General features: G+C 45.2%; 1 long non-coding RNA gene across 1 annotated transcript; it reads right to left on the bottom strand.

Annotated features, from left to right (window-relative positions):
• Nucleotides 1-232: 232 nt before the first annotated feature.
• Nucleotides 233-6,235, bottom strand: LOC117202837 (uncharacterized). Its single transcript, XR_004485330.2, has 3 exons — nucleotides 6,008-6,235; nucleotides 5,395-5,508; nucleotides 233-2,231 (listed from the first exon to the last, which is right to left on the bottom strand). It is a non-coding gene; the product is annotated as an uncharacterized LOC117202837 (long non-coding RNA).
• Nucleotides 6,236-14,732: the final 8,497 nt, after the last annotated feature.

Here is a 14,732-nt window from a genome sequence, read left to right on the forward strand (position 1 = left end):
AGGAGAGGGGATAAGATTTACTGGTCAAGCAATTCTGCTAAGGTGCTGGGTTGCAAAGGCTTCATAGAGAAGATATTTAAGTTTCTGAGAGGATGGGGCGGGCTGAGGTTAGGGGAAATGAGGGAGGAGTTGAAGAATAAAATAACTGCATTGAAAGCCCGGGGAAGCCCATGTGCAAAGACACAGGACCCTGCCCTCCCCCCCTCCCCACCCAAGACCCCAGGCCCCAAAGGCAGCCCTTAGCCAAGTGCACCAGCCAAATGGACCCATCACATCAATCAATGCCGAAAGTGCCCACGAACAGACTGACAAATACACCCCTGAAAATAAATGCAACAGAGGCTGAACCTTATTCTATAGATAGAATGTCCACGATAGAGTTAGGACTGAGTTTTGCTGAGTGGAAACCTGTTAGTTTTAAGCACATTTTAACCAACATAATGGTCTTAGAACAGTCACGTAAACCGGTTCCACAGGCAGTAATCCTGGCAGGAACCTGCTGGTTTTATCAACCACTATCTCCTGAATCCAAGAAACATGCACACTGGCTGAAATGCAGGCTAGGGCTCCACCAGTGATGGATAGCAAAACAAAGGCAGCACTAATGAAAAATTAATGAAAACGGTTACTTCCGTAAGAAAAATGATCTGTTCTCTCCCAACTTTGTATTGATTTTTGACCAGCCCTGTAATTGGAAATGTATGATTTTATCCTAAGGTAAAGGCAGGCAGAGGGGCAGAGTATGGGAGGCTTTCAGCCACCCAGCCAAGCTTCACCCTGGGAGGATAGCCCGCATCCCTCTCCGGGTCTCTCTCCTGGAAACCTGATCCTCCCAAGCCCTGAAGCCTGAGTCATTTGAAGGTTACTGATAGTAAATGACACCTGAATGTTCTCACGTCCACCAGCCTTCTGGGATTACCTCTCCTGTGTTATTCAATTAAGATAAATACAAACCTCAACCTACACAACACAGGAAGCCCCACCTCTCCCCCAATTTTTTAGGAATTCCTTGGGAAGGTATTTCTCTTTTATCAGGTGGTCAACTGTCACATCTCACTCAATTTCAGCCTCACCACTCCCACCCCTTCTTAGCTCACCTGCCCTGTCTACCACAGTGGGCCACATGCTTAGATACAGCCCACCTTCTGGCCTTGCCAAAGACACCGATCTAAAGCAGTACTAGGTTAGGTTAGTAAAGCAGACTTTATTGGAGGTTGGAGGGCGGACACCTCATTTGCTTTGCTCACCACTGAATCCCACGTGCCAAACTACCTCTTGAGTCATCATAGGAGCTTAAAAATAATTATTGACCTAGGGTCATCAAATTTACGGAGGCAGAAAGTAGAATGGTGAGTACCAGGGCCCCCGGGGGATGGAGCGTTATACTTAATGGATGTGGAGTTTCAATCTAGGGAGATGAAAAGGTTCTAGAGATGGATGGTGGTGATGGTCGCACAACAGTGTGAATGTGCTTAATGCCACTGAACTATACACGTAAAAATGGTTAAGATGGTACATTTTGTGTTATGTAAATTTTGCCACAATTTTTTTAAAAAGTTGAATGAAGTACTGATATTATAAGAGAGGGCTGCAACTCAGAATAAATATAACGTAAAGATTGAGCTCAGAATTTCTAACTTTCCCAGCTCATAGGGTGGCTGGTCCAGAATTCTCCAAAGTGAATGCTCCAAATCTATTCCTATTACAATTCAACTGGGGAGAGGGAAAAAAATACTAGAACTTCTATGTATCTATTCAAATTCATTCTTTAAATTTTTCTATTTGGGGATAGATTTAAATGCACATAATATAGAATAGTATAAATGCACATGTATATAATTTATACATATATAAACTTACAGAGGAGGAACAGTATCAAACACTTTGTACTCCTGGGTTGCGTGGTCAACACACTCTGAAGGCCACCATTGCGATGACTTTATAGCATCTGGCTTACCCACTGGGCTGTGAGCTTCACGAGGGCAGGGGTCTCTATGTTTCTTCAGACATGTATCCCATACCCTGGAACAGTGCCTGGCACGTGATAGGTTCTCATTCAGTAGTTGCTGGATGGAAGAGCCATGGCTGCTGTTACTGGCGCTCTCCCCGTATGCAGGTGCTCTTAGCCCATGACAGCCATATTGCTGGGGGCTCTGGCTTCCCTGGACCATCTCCTTTTCCTCTTCCTCCTCCCCTTCCTTTTTTGCCACTCCATCTCCCAGTTTTTAAATCTGTAAAATGAGGACATTGGACCAGATGCTTCCAAAGTTCTTAGCCTTCTGCAATGCCAAGTTCCTTGTGCAAATGCCAACTGCCAGGTAGAAGTCATTCCAAGTGACAACATGATTCTGTGTCAGGGATGGAGGCAGCTCACCCCTACTGCCCCAGCTTCAAGGTGACTTTTGGAACTTGGTCTGACTTTCAGTCACTGACAAACTGCCAATACTTCCTTTAGGACACCAAAAGCCACGTACCCCATCTAAGATCACTAATCAGGGCCCTTCCACTGTTCAAAGTAGGTATCACGAAAGCTGGCACTTTTGGGGGTAGAAAAACAAATCTACGTCAAGTCTCCATTAAGGTCTTGCTCCTATAGAGTCTGGGTCTAGTGGGAAATCTGTGTTTTTGAGGACTTGGCCCAGTGCTGGCTTTGCAGCCAGGCAGTCCTGGACATAAGTCTCCTGTCCCCCATGCATTCTCTGGGTGACTCCAAGCAACTTGCCTAACTGTCCTGAGTTAGGACAAGTCCTGAGTCCTCAAGTTCCTTTTCTGATAATTTCAGAAAATAACACCTGTCTTGTGGGGCCACTGGGAGAATAAAAAGATGAGTCCACAGTAAGACTCAATAAAATATAACCATGATGACTACTATTATACTTACTGATAGTCTCCCCATATGTGAAACAAGAGATTAAATCAGCAGTTTTCAGAGGAATTCTGGAATTCTGAAGGGCGACCAGAACTATTAGAGGATGGGGCTCGAGGTAGCTCACCCTCCAAGATGCTTCTGTTTTTCAGCTGTGCTTTTCTCAGATTTATGAATTTTTATTTATTTTGGGAAAAAAGAATTCTAAGCCTTTTTTAAAGTGCTTGAAAAATTCTGGACTGGATAATCAGATAATTTTCAACCTTATGAATCTAATTAAAAGATAGTAAGACATTGGAACTCCAATCGGGGGGAGGGGGTATCTCACCTGGCAGGGAGAGTGTGACGGCCTGGCCCCAGAACTCCAGACCCCAAACTTCCTAAGTTTCCTTCACTGGGCTCTGTAAGGACTAGTTCCCTGTTAGAGTAATCTCCAGCGTCAGTCTCTCCTCTGCTGAACAAATGGTGGTTAAACCCCTCCTCGGTGAAATATCTCACACTGTCATCTCTGCCTACGACTGCTTATTCCCCCAAACTGTCGCATTCATGAAACGGAGGAGGGGAGAGGTAGTTATTAGGAAATACTTCTGGGTACTTCTGTCTCTCACGTCTTTTCCATCTAATTTCAACCCTGGGCATGGATTTAAAACGAAGCTATTCTGGAGGTGGTCTTCAAATGCTTGATGATTAAGGCTCACGCTGTCCTTTGAGGCCATGGGCTGTCTTGTGCACTATTCCCCATGGCTGCTGCTAATCTGGGTTCAGGGTATGGTGGAATAGCCTGGCCTAGAAGTCCGGAGCAGACCCAGCTCCTCCATTTGTTGGCTTAAAAACCTTGGGCAAATAATGTGCATTCTTGAGCCTTGTTTTCCACATCTGAAAAATTAAGGCAAATTATATCTGCCTTGCCCACCCCACAAGACCTTTGTAAAGATCTCATGAAAGAATGGATACAAGAAGCACACAGAAGGGAAGCCCCAAGTTTACAGAGACCCTCTGAGCTGCCCCTCCCCGAAAAGGTCCAGCTTGACAGAGGGGGGCCTTGCTCTGGACACGCACGTGGGTCCCTGGGCGTGGGGTGATCTGGAGAGGGCTGGGCCACGGGGGCTGCAGGTTACCACACGGTCCCTCCTCACATCTGATCAGAGCAGCTCACATTCACAGCTTGCCCAATGCCAGGCAGGTTAGGATGAAAGTGTCCTGGCTGAGATTCCATCCAGGTACCATTGGTTCTTCCATGGTTACACAGATAGTGGATCTTACTCCCCTCAGCTTCTCCAAGGCAAGAATGGCTGGGGCCCCTCCTCCACCCGACGCTCCCATCCAGCCCCTGAGGAAGGTGGGTGTGAGTGATCCACAGGCATAGCCACTTATTTGGGGAACATCAGGACATGGAAAGTCAGAGAAAGCCAAGAGAAGAGGGCTAATGACATGGACCGGGAAACACGTGTGGCTGAACTGACGTGGAAGTAAATGATGTAGGGAAGTGAAACAAGATGAATGCGAAGTTCAGTGCAAAGTACATTTGGAGGCTTACCCCGTGGTCCCAGACTTGGACTCTGGAAACCTGGCTCTGCTCCCTACTCTGGGGGCCTTGGGCAAGTCATGTCTCCTCCTCAGGCTTCTATAAATCTGTAAACTGATGCTGTTGGACCAGAATCTCACTTCTCAAATGGGTGCACTTAACCCCAGCTTGCCCACTGGTGAAAAGCTACAAGTTTCTTATCTTCCCGGAATGCCAACTTTACATGAAGATGGTGAGGGACAATTTTTTATTTTTTTAAGAGCTTTATGTGATATAATTCATATCACATACAATCCAGCCATTTAAAGCACACAATTCAATGGTTTTCAGTATATTGATGGATTGTGCAACCATCACACAATCAATTTTAGAGCATTTCCATCACCCCAAAAAGAAGCCCTGTACCCTCCAGCCATTTCCTCCCATCTCCCCCAGCCCTGGCAGCCCTAGGCAACCCCTAACCCACTTTCTGTCCCCACAGATTTGCCTATTCTGGGCATTTCATGTAAGTGGAATCATATGATATGTGGTCTTGGGAGGGTAATTTTTATATGAAACCAAACAGCTATGTTATGAAATGCAAGCAAAAAAATTACATTCATTTTTAAGTCACAAAAGATATTTCAGAAAAATTTCTCGTAAATCTGGCAGCTTCACGGTAAGTTTGTCTCCTTCAGGGACAGTGATTCACGGTGCTCTGCCCCTAGGGCCACTTGGTGGAAATTCTGGGGAGCACTGGACTTAATGATCTTTTATCCTCATCCTAAGTCCAATCTTTAGAAGTCACCAAGGCCCAGCCTGATAAACCTACAGAGAGATTTTTCCAGGAGAAACTGCTAGTGACCTTCTGTTACCAGTTCTTCCTTCATCTCCTTATCTGTCCATCTCATCTCTACCCAGAGGTCTGCATTTAGAATAACTGAAAAAATAATCAGATTACAGCAATACTGCAGCTTTCTCTATAAAAGAATGACAGGTTGGGTTGTCCTCCCTGCCCACTCACCCTATACATTCCCCCAGATCTCGAGAGGAGCTTCTTGATCTGTCTTATTCACTGAAGTCTCTCCAGTGCCTGGTGCAGTGACTTGCAACATCATAGGGACTCAATAACTATTTGCTGGAAGAAAGAAATGAAAGAAAAGATGAAGGAATTAAAGGAGGGAAGGATAGAGGGAAGGAAGGAGGAAAAGAGGGAAGGAAGGCAGGAGGCAGGGTGGGCCTTGGCTAGTGTCATCATACAGGAAGTTAGTCTGTGAGAGGCACTCAGCATCAGTGCCAGAAAAGTTTGTCTGTCTTCCAGGTTTGACACTCTGAAGGAACTGGCTCTGTCCCTTCAGTTCCATCCAATGGGAAAGAAAAAAAGTAACCATGAGCAAACAAAAGAAACAGGAAGATGAAACAGAGAAGGGACTCAGGGTGCCCTCTGAGAGGGGGCCCAGGAAAGTAGACAGGCAGTTCCATCTTCTGCACCCAGTTCAGGACTGTCTAATAGGGAGTTTCTTTCCAAAGTAAAGTCCTGACCCAACACAAATGCCAAATAACCCCAGGATCCCGCCTTACACTCATGGGCAGGGAAGCAGCTCAGGGCAATTTTGACACAAAGACCAACCACTCACCAGAAAGAGTGGCAAAGAAACATTGAAGCCTGGGACCCAAGGGCCACCAACGCCATAGAGAAGTGGGTAGTGAAGTTCTGTGGATTTGGCCTGTCCCGGTTGCCTGGACCCCTGGCTGCCTGGACTCCAAGGCTGTAAAGACAAGAAATGAATGAAATAAGTTTTTGAGATACATAAAATCTATTAATTTAGTGAACAAGAATTACTGTTCTTATCACCAAACTGATGAAACAAAGAAACAGAAGAGTAAAGGCCACTTCTTTCCTTTTGTATCACTCAGCTTTTTCTAGGTTACGCTGCATAACAAATGTCCCCCCAAATCTGTGTCATACAACAACATGTTTCTTGCTCACATTTCACACCTTCTACAAGTCAATTGCAGGTTTTCTTCCATTCTAGCACCAAGGCTGAGGGTGCAGCCCTCTCTGGAACAAGTTGGTCTCGTGGCAGAGAAAAAAGATCCAGAGGACTGGTGGAGACAGGCAATGACTCACAAGTGGCAAATGCCACTTTCACTCACATCTCATTGGCCAGTGGAAGCCATCCGCCCAAGCCAATGTCAATGATGTAGAGAAAAACAAAACTCTCAGAAGAAGGGCAGCAAATAATTGCAAACAACTGTATGGTCTACCACAGTCCAAATGTTGCCAGAAAGGCTATGCTGAACCTCTTGAAGGGCAGAATTGAGACTTTTTTCCTTTGCCCCAGTGTCTGGCAGAGCCTGGTTACAGTAGAGTGTTCAAGAATGAAAGGATGGTGCCCATCTTTAAAGGTGGAAAATAAGGACAATGACATTGCCAAGATTAGAAATCAGACATCCTGATATCAGCCTTCTCTCTTCCCATCACCACACCAACCTGAAATGCAGCCACCTAAAGAGCTTTGACCTTGCACATGGCAGTAACTTTGCTTTTCAGAAATCGTTCCTGCCCCAGATCAAGACAACAAAACCAACTGTTGACTAAAGAATGTGAGGATGAAGAGGGGTGAGTGAGTTGGGGGTGGTGGTATTAAACCAGGAAGCATAGCACTTTTAACTTATAAAGTGCTTTTGCATATATTAACTCATTTGACCTTCCCAGAAACCTGGTGAAAAAGCAAAGTTTATTTAGGCTGTTTTTGATGAAGAAACAGTGCTTAAGTAGAAAACAGGGGGTTAGCACACAGGTTCTAGAATCACTCAGCCTGGCTTAAGTCCCATCTCAGCCCCTTGCTGGCTGTGTGACCTTGGGAACACTGCTTTACCTTGGTCATGCTAATGGACACAGGGAATAGCACTGGTCATTGGGGCAGAGGCTGGAACACACAGGGAGAAGGGGCAGCCAGTGCTTGGGTGCTGTATTCTCCCGGCATGGTGCCCCATGCCTGTGCTCCAGGAGAGGAGACATCTATCTTTCTACTGGCCTTGAAAGGAGCCTTGGAGGGTGAGGGACAAGTCAGGTGGGGGTACTAGGAGGTCTGAACATAGACTTGGGCTGTTCAAGGAGGTGATGGGAGTGCTGGTGCCCAGGATCTGGAGACAGGGGGCAAGTCGAGACTGTGCACAGCCCTCCCACCTTGGTCCCAGAGACCCTGTTGCCAGGCAACTTGAGGGTCATCCATTGAACAATTCATCCGACATTACATCTGACATTTGGAGTGGGAAGGGCTGGGCCCAGTGCCCTCCTGGAGGGGCTCACGGGGTGGAAGGGGCAGACACGCAGGATGTGAGTGTAACACAGTGGGTGTAGTGGATGACTGCACAGAGATGTGAGCACTCGAGCTGGACCAGTGGCAGGCAGGGGGGATGCTTGACGAGGGAAGAGGCAGGAGCGGACACCTGAGGAGGTGAGGGAGGCCTCCCAGGTCAGGGTCAGCCCAGCAAAGCGAGAGCCTGTGCGGGGAGCGCTGAGGGGCCTGAGGCTGGGAAGAGCCACCCTGACCTCCGAGCAGAGAACAGATGGAGGCCTGGGAGGGGTGCGGGGCCGGGCCTGAGAGCTTATAGGCGCACACCTCATTCTGCGTGGATGAGGAACCAGTGAGGCAGGCCCGGCCACATAATTAGGGGCGCAGTGCAAAATGAAGATGTGGGGCCCTCTTGGTTAAAGAGTGTTCGCAATTTCAAGACAGCAGCAAAAGAGCATTGTACCAAGTCCAGGGTCCTGAGCGCAGGCCCCATGTGACCGCCCAGGCTGCAGCCCTGGGAAGCTGGCTGTGGGTATGGCTTAGGGAATGAATCCAGACCCAACAGCTGGCAGTTCCCAGTCTCGGCCAGGAAAACCTTGCACTCGCCTGTCTTTGCAATATGCTATTTTACAGGCACACCTTCATCTTATTAGGTTTCACTTTATTGTACTTCACAGGTATTTTTGTTTTACCAATTGAAGGTTTGTGGCAACCCTGTGCTGTCAGATGACAGTCCCCATGTTTTAGCAATGAAGTGTTTTAAAATTAAGATGTGTTCATTTTTTAGACAATGCTATTGCACACTTAATAGACTACAGTGTAGTGCAATCGTAACTTTTTGCACACTGGGAAACCAAAAAAATTGTGTGACTTGCTTTATTGCAATAGTTGCATTATTGTGGTGGTGTGGAACCAAGCCTGTAATATCTCCAAGGTGTGCCTGTAGTTTTTCTTCAAATAGAAAATTTTAAAATATAATTTTTAATCTTTTATGAGATTTTTAAAATGTTATATGCCATTAAATACACAAATTATTCAACTAATAGAAACATTTCAGAGACAAGTTTTTGAGAATCTCTCTTCTCCAGAGAGGGACAGCTGGAGTAAATCATCAGGGCTGCCCCTGTGGCTGGCATGCAACTTGCTGCTGGGGTCAGGAGCCAGCAATGCCTCGAAAACAGGGCAGCGACACCTAAGGTTTAAGTTCTGGCAACAGTGGTCTGTCTCCTTCCACATATTTTACATCAAAGCCAGTCAAATTTCTCTGAGATTCCCTAAGAATTTCTCTCACTATATCTCTAGGAGAAGGTAGAGTTGGAGAGAAGAAATCGTGTTTTTAAAGGGCCAGGGAGGACCCTCCTTTGGGGAGCCTCACAGCCCTTTTCCCCCAAGCCCTGGGCTCATCCTTCAAGGCGAGGCCCCAAAGGATCTTGAATCCTGTCCAGGTTCACAGTCAGACTCCATGTCCCACAGGAGGGAGCCCTGTGGAGAGAAGGCTCTACCTGTGCACTCCCTGCTGAGAAGAGACCCAGACCCTCTCCAAGTGGACGGCACATGAAGCAACAAACTTTCAAATATAGATGTGATTTTTTTTTAGGTTCTTATTTCTCTGGTCCTTGAATTTCTGCCTGGAATGTGAGGAGGTTTCCAAGAAGACTCCAAGCTGTACCCTGAAGTGGAACACACGGAGTGGGAGCCTGGGCTTCCTACCCAGCTTCACGGAGGATGTGACCCGGCCCTGCTAAGCCTCACTTTCCTCATCTGTAAAATGAGCATAAAAATACTCTGCTGCCACAAGTCCCAGTGGTGCCACGAGTATGAAGTGGGGAGATGGACACATCCGCACACAGTGAGAGTCTAATAAATGTTGACTGCTGTGACTTCTGCCCAACAGAAGTTTGCTTTAGTTACCTAAAGCAAATATCCTCAATCTGGAGGGTTGAGAATGGTCAAGCTGTTAGAAACGGTCTGGACGGAAGGCTGATTTTTCATAAAATTACTGTCTTCACTGCCCTCGTAATAACCCCTGTGGGATGCCCACCCAGAGGCACAAGTTTCCCCCTGTGAACCCACTGCCCTGGATTTTATCTGTGGCCTTTGACCTCTGGTAATGGCCATGGGTGGGACTCCCCGTGATGCTCCTGAGCTTAGCCCCACCCCTGCTCCCCATGCCCAGTGCACGCCAGCTGATGGCTTTAGTTGCCATAACAACGCAAGCTGCTCCCCAGTACACAGCTTCAAGTTTTTCCATCCCTAAACCGTACTTTACGTTTTAAACTAACAACAGAGTATCCATCAGCGCAGAAAAGTGGATTTCCTCCTTCTGTCAGAGAGAGGAGTGAATGGGGAAGCAAATCACTTAAGGGGGTTTCAGAAATGAACAACCAGGAGCTCTTGGTTGTGAGCAGGTTGGAAGGAGACTCTGCCCTCTCTTCCACAGTGTGCCCGCCAGCTCGCCAGGGAGCAACCACCAAAAAGCACGGACAAGGTGGAAATCTGCAGAGAGGTGAGAGTTTCTGTAACTCCTACAGAGCATGACTTGGGCCCTGGGAACACCCCAAGAACTGTCACCTGGCCCTGAAGGCTATTCGCTAAAGAAGAGTTAATTCCAACTGCTGGTGGTCATTGAGCCTCCAGAAGGAGAGAATAACATGCATCCTTTCCAAAACAGAACTCACCACAAAACGCTTTTATTCGCGGAGTTCTGAGGGAATGGCTCCCTCAAGCCATTGCTCTAGGGACGTGAGCAAAGGGAGAAGACACAGCACAGCTCCCGGACACAGGAGGGGACAAGCAAGTTGAGGTCACGCTACCGCCATGTTGAAGAAACCAGACACACGACCCCAGGCAGCCAAGCCAGGGGAGGTTGTCGTGGACTGAAGGGCCTTCCCCTTCCTTTGCTCCCCCTTCTTTCTGAGTACATGCTCCTGGGTGTTTTCCTGGCTCCATCACAGCATCCATCACAGAGGCTCGGGGGGTGGGGGGAGTAGCAGGGGGCGGGGGAGGTCCAGCCCCTCACATGGCCCGGACAGCTGACCCAAGTCCCAGCCAGGCCTGAGACAGAGGTGGGGATCCTGAGTTTTGTCTTTGTGTTTTCTATGACTGTACTTTCCACCATCAAATGGACTTTTTCAAAGCAGTCATTCTCATTGTTTTAAAGGATGAAATTTATGGTTTGAAAGTCATGGCTGCCAACCTCATAAAATGAGCTTTAGTATCTCCAGACATTCTCACAATTGGCCAAATCCCTAGGACCCCTATAAAGAGTGAATCGCCCTAGGCAGAAAAGGATTAAATTTACTAAACATCATAAAAATACACAATGAGCTCCATATCCTTTCTCATTTTCCAGTGACAGTTGTGCTGGGCAGGGGTCCTTTGGTCATGATCTCCTCTCCCCTCACCGTGCCCTCCTCCCAGTGTCCACGTGCTGGCCTCCACACTAACCCCACATAGCCTGGTCTTCTACCCCCGGTCTCGGCCCCTGACATCAGTGTTGACCTGCTCCAGCCCTGTCACAGTCAGTGTCTTCTCTTGGATCCTGAAGAACCAGATGAGTCCAGAATTTGTTTCTAGATGTTGGGAATATGGACTCATTAATATAAGGCAATTAAAGGCTAATATTCACCTTGACCTGTGAGATGTGTGAAAATCTCTTTATAGGTAGGCTATGCTCTGCTTTATAAACTGTGACCTTGAGAAAGTTACTTAACTGCTCTGAAACTGCTTATTCATCTGTTAAAAAATTTTTTTTTAGTATGGAAGGTAACTTTATTATATCGTTTCCCTTAATACTAAATTCCAACTTTCACAGCAGTTGAGGAAACTGACATTCCCCAGCCAGTATGAGTGGAGTTGGGGTTCAGATTCTGGTTTGTCTGATTCCAAAATTCATACTCTTTTTCGAGAGCCCTCCATCATATCCCGGGACGGGGGCGGGAACTTCTGGAATAGTAGGGAAGATGGCTGAGAAATGAAAGAGGCCAATAGCAGAGCCTGGCACACTGGTCCAGAGTGAGAGATCCTAAACCAGAGTAACAGCAACTGGAGGGGACAGAGATGTTGTGATAGGAGCCAAGGGGGAGAAGAGTAAGAAAGTGGGAGGGACCATTACTAAATTGAGATTTTTGAACCTAAGTGACCCAGGAGGTGATGGAAGAGATGAATGTAAAAAATTTAGAAAAGAGAGGCATCTTGAGCATCAGGACAGTAAATGAAATGTCTGGAAGGAATTTAGGGATACAAGATTTTATATTTAGAAGAGATTAGATGCAGAATCAAGATGTGAAAAGCAGCCGCATTAATTAAGGCTAAAGTCACGAAGGCAGGGGACCTCCCAGTACAGAGAGGAAGGCTGCGGGCTGAGAGAGGCTTGGGTGGAGAGGTCACAGGTCACGGGGCAGGGGGAGCACAAGGCATTGCAGGGCCACCCTAGGGAAGGGACACTTTCCCAGCAGGAGTGCTCAGAATCGGTACACAAAGCTGAGGGAAGGATGTGGTGATAGAAGGAAAGCTTTCCTTTTTAAGAGCGTAATCTCAGTAGATAGGTAAGGGTGGAGGTCAGATTATAGATGGTTAAAAAAAGACTCAGGGCAAAGAAAGAAGACAGAAGTCATAGACCACATGTTTAAGATACTTGGAAGGGAAAAGATAAAAAAGGGAACACAGGACCAAGGGAGGAGATTTTTTTTCCCCTCCAAGTCAGATACTTGAGTGTGTCTGACTAGAGAAGGGAGGAATCTAGTGAAGATGGAGAGTGAGTAAGGAAAAGAGATCACTGGAAAAGCTGATTTCTAGAGAAGGCAAGAAGGGATTCATTTGTTAAGTGACAAGGAGCCATTTATATGCAAAGTATTGTGTTCAGGACAGTAAGAAATAATAAGGATAAAATGAAAAACAGTGCTTTCTCTAAGGAGCCCACAGTTTAGTAGGAGAGATGACAGTTAAACAAATAGAATTATTGCATGGCAGTGTGAGCCCTGTGTTCATTTAGCAATATAGTGTTATTTGAGGTTCAGAGAGGAAATTTGGGATGAAAAGGAAAGGGACAGCTCAACAGGTATCACAGAATAGAAAGTACCATATTCAGCCTCAGAACATGAGCAATAATATGACTGACAAAGATGCAGAGGAAGTGTGTGAGAAGGAGGAATTCCAGATGCAAAGACGGTGTTCAGAACAAGGACAGAGGAGGTAGCCCTGGAAAGAGGAAAAATTCTCTAAATGGGACTTAAGGAAAGAATAAGTAGGGAGGAAAAATAAGATAAAGAGGTATTGGAAAGCAGAAAGGAGGGAGTACAAGAGTACTCATACTAGATGGTCTCACTGTACTTTGTAAGGTTGGCAAGCAGAGGAGCCTCTGAAAGCAGAGGATCAGGGGTCAAGGTCAAGAAGAAACGGGTGCATCTGAAAGAGATGGAGACACAGACTGCAAAGCAGCCAGGTGGGCTTGTTCTACTGAAGTTAGAAACTCCCAAAACTTTGTCTAACAAAAGTCAGCTCTCTGGGAATAGGAACTGGAATAGTAACTGTTGGGAGGACTTTTACTTCTGGAAGCATGGAAGAGATACGCTGGCCTACCCTCTTACCGAAAGCGATTAACAATGCTGATCTATAAAAAGCATTGTTGAGTTTGGCCAGAAAAATGGCAAGAGACTGAAAATTAAGTGAAAGTGAAAAACCAGAGAGATGTGTAGACTTCTAAAGCCAGCTTTTACCTTGATGACATTTGCTGCAACAGTGAACTTGAATTTTGTTTTTCACAGCCTTGCTGGGTGAAGGAAATAGGGCCCAATCAAGGTGAGGAGTCTAATAGAACACCCCCTACATAAAGTTAGAGACTCACTGGGTTATATCTTTCCTGTAAGAGTGAACTGAGAAATAAACTCATCTATTCCCTCCTCCAAGGGGGTGCAAAGAATTTGCCTCTGTGAACCTAGAACTGAGGAAGAAGGAAAAACTTCAAGTTGAATATTTAGTTTAAAGATATTTATGACAGGAGGTGCCCCAGATGCCTGAAAGAGGCAAACACAAATCTTCCCAAGAGAAACTCATCAACCAAACCTCAAATAATTCCCACAGGTATCAGCTCACAGTCAAGAATCACAAAATATATAAGGAAACAAAGCATGAGTGGGTACAAGCAGGATTTAAAAAAAATAATAAGAAGAAGAAGAATCAGACCCATGGAATTATCAGATAAAGAATATATGATTTAAAAGATAAAATAAGGAATTTTAAATATGAGTAAAGACAAGAGACTATATGAAAAAGAACCAAAAAACCCAAGAAATGAAAATGATAATTATAACATGAAACTCAGTAGTTGAGTTTAACAGCAGATTGGATACAATTGAAGAGAGAATTAGTGGATCAAAATACAAAACCTTATAGCATATAGTCTGAGATTAGAGGAGGGGTTTTTTGATAGGAGTTAAACTATCCCTCAAATCATGTATTGTTCAGAAAGAGGGAGAAAATACTGATTAACTTTGATGTTAGAATTTCTAGAATAGTAAGAAAAAATGGGAAAAAATTATATAATTTTTAAGCTAGTAAGGGGGAAAAGGAGATAAGAAAAATAATTTTTACTCTAAAAAAAGAAAGAAATGGGTGGGCCTTAGTGGATCCAATTTAAGCAAACCAATACAACAGTAAAAAAAAAAAAAAATTGTGTATGTGAGACAATTAGGAAAATTTGAACACTAACTGGATATTTAATGATATTAAAGAGTTACTATTTTTTAAGATGTAATAATGGTAATGTGGTTTTGTTTTACAAAAGACCTCTTAAATATTATAGATACACACTGAAGAATGTATGAATGAAATTATATGATGGCTTTGTTTTGCTTAAAAACAATCCAATGCTGGGTTGTGGGGAAAATATAGAAGAGAGAAAAAATTCATTTGGTGAAGCTGAGAGATGGTTTTTCCATTTTTGTATGTGTTTAAAACTTTCTGTAATAAAACGTTAAAATAAGAAAATAAATATTAAAAAGATAAAAGAAGGCAAGTAAGGAGAGAAAAAGAAACAAAGAAGGCAAGACAAATAGAAAGC

Source organism: Orcinus orca, chromosome 15 (genome assembly GCF_937001465.1).
Source record: "Orcinus orca chromosome 15, mOrcOrc1.1, whole genome shotgun sequence".
Classification (NCBI taxonomy): Eukaryota; Metazoa; Chordata; class Mammalia; order Artiodactyla; family Delphinidae; genus Orcinus; species Orcinus orca.